General features: G+C 45.2%; 1 long non-coding RNA gene across 1 annotated transcript; it reads left to right on the forward strand.

The window, feature by feature from the left end:
* Positions 1-1510: 1510 nt before the first annotated feature.
* Positions 1511-2146, forward strand: LOC122024973. Its single transcript, XR_006123550.1, has 4 exons — positions 1511-1572; positions 1657-1718; positions 1818-1902; positions 2132-2146. It is a non-coding gene; the product is annotated as an uncharacterized LOC122024973 (long non-coding RNA).
* The last annotated feature ends 368 nt before the right edge of the window (positions 2147-2514 follow it).

The following is a 2514-nucleotide window of genomic DNA, read 5'->3' on the forward strand; positions in this document are numbered from 1 at the left end:
AGCTCTGTTTCAGTACAACTTTCCATCCGCAGACAGATGGACCGTTAGAGCGGACCTTTCAGACTCTAGAGGACTTGTTGAAGTCTTATGTATTGGATGTTGGAGACAGTTGGGAGAGCCATTTGACATTTGTAGAGTTCGCCTACAACAATGGTTTGCATTCAGCTATCCAAATGCCACCGTTGAAGTGTTGTATGGTAGGCCTTGTCGGACACCCACCCTTTGGGATGAGGTTGGGGAGGCCCAGTTGTTGGGACCTCATAGAGCTCAACATATGGTAGAGTTGGTCCGTACTATCAGACGGAGGATGTCAGAGGCGCAGGACCGCCAGAAAAGTTATGCTAATCGGAGACGCAGACCACTAGAGTTCTCTGTTGGCGACCATGTATTTCTGCGAGTTTCACCCACAAAAGGGGTGAAGAGATTTGACCTCAGAGGTATGTTAGCTCCGCGGTACATTGGTCCTTTCAAGATCTTGGAGAGGATCGGAGCGGTAGCTTACTGACTGGCACTACCACTGTCCCTGTCAGGCGTTCACGATGTTTTTCACGTATCTATGCTGAGGAGATACGTACCTGATCCGACGCATGTGCTGACAGATGTTCCAGTTCCAGTTCAGCCTGATATTACATATGGGGAGGTTCCGATACGGATTCTCGACCGGAAAGAGCGTCAGTTGCGGAACAAGACTATCCGGCTGGTTAAAGTCGGATGGCAGCATCATTCGGACGAGGAGGCTACTTGGGAGCTCGAGGATACTATCCGAGCTCAATATCCCCATCTTTTCACTTGAGGTATGTGATTTTATTTACCGTTCAGCATTTATTATTGTTACCTGTTATTAGTACTTGCTGATGGTGGATACTGAAATTTGGGGACCAAATTTTTATTAGTGGGGGAGAATGAAAATACCGGAAATAGGCGAGTATTAATAAGGGAATTTTCCAGAATTTTTGGAAATTTTTCTGGAATTTTTCGGAGCTCGTACGGACGAGTTGACGGGGATAAAAATAGGGCTCGAAAAAGCCTATTTATGCTACCCTGTTTTAATGAGGAAAAGTTTTATTTTTTCTTTTACTTTTTCTTTTCTTATTCTTTTTCTTTTCCTCTTATTCTTCCCGCATGCCCTAGCCTTTCCCTTCGCTCGGCGATCTCTCTTCCTCGCGCCGAGCCGCCGAACCACCTGTGCCCTAACCGCCAGGAACCCCAGCGCCGGCAGCCGGTTAATTGCCTTGCCCTAGCTTGGATTGCGAGCCCTCTCCGCCGCTGAGATCAGGAAACGCGCCGGCAACGCTCAAGCCATTGTCGGTTTTTCCCCTTCTCGGCACCCTATCTCCGATCACCTCACATCAGAGCCGAACTCTCCTTTTTCCCTCATCTCTCGCGACGCCGCCCTTCTCCACGCCGAGTTCTGCACAGAGCCACCGCCGACCGAGCCACATCCTGGTCCTCTCCTCCGCGCGGGCTGCGCCCTTTTCTCCTCTGCCCTAGAACCCGAGCCGCTGCTGTCGACCCACCTCTGTGCCTGCCGACGCCGCTGCCCTAGTGCTCTCTGCCTTGAGCAAATCCACGGTGAGATTTAGTTTGGTTGGAAATTCTGTGGGTTCAAGAATCTGGATTAATTGCTGTTTTGGTTTGTTCAATTTGTTCCAGCAGCAACCCATTTGTGCTGGTAGCCACAGTTCTGGTGTGGATCAACAAGCACGGCTACGAGTTGGGTAAGAAAAATTAGGTGTTGCTGATTTTATGATGTCCTCATCTTAATTGGACAGTGGGAAAGAATTCTAATGGGATTTGCTGTGGTTTCCTTGATCCAGCAATTTATTTAGTTGCTAGCGGCGACAAGTTGATCTTCAGTTGTGCGGTTGACAGAATCTTTAGAGTGGTGCAGATTTAAATTGGGTAAGATACTTAATTGAGTTTGTTTGGATATGTTTGATTCATTATATAGTTGGTGGTTCATGTGTAGTTTGGTCGACTTGTGGTTAAGTTAGGAATGGAATCCTAAGCTTTGGATTAGGGATAGTTAACTGCGATTAACTATTTAATTAGAGTTTCTGGAGAAAAATAATTTTGGTTTAGCTATTTTTGCTTATAATTAAATTTAGCTAAACTATACGATTTATTACAGGACTTTGATTCGAGATGAGTATCTCGATTGTCGGATTGGACCATTTCGATTGGAGGCGGGTACTTTTGACTTATTGTCTTTGATATGCTTAGTAATGAAATTAACAATTTGCATTAATTGTGTTTTCTCATTTGTTCGGTTAATCACTGCCCGATACATGTTGCCTGCTTAATTGATTGTTTGTTTGCATCTCGTATTGATACCTATCTGATTTCACATGCTCATGGGTAGTGATATAACCATGTTTTACCATGTCAGGACCTAGGTTTGATACCTTATGTGATCAGTATACCTTGATATGATTTATTTACTTTGGTGCACATTATCATATGTCCAGAGATCGATTTAGCATATTACCATGCTTAGTGACATGCACCATTCGC

The sequence above is a fragment of the Zingiber officinale genome, chromosome 9B (genome assembly GCF_018446385.1).
Source record: "Zingiber officinale cultivar Zhangliang chromosome 9B, Zo_v1.1, whole genome shotgun sequence".
Classification (NCBI taxonomy): domain Eukaryota; kingdom Viridiplantae; phylum Streptophyta; class Magnoliopsida; order Zingiberales; family Zingiberaceae; genus Zingiber; species Zingiber officinale.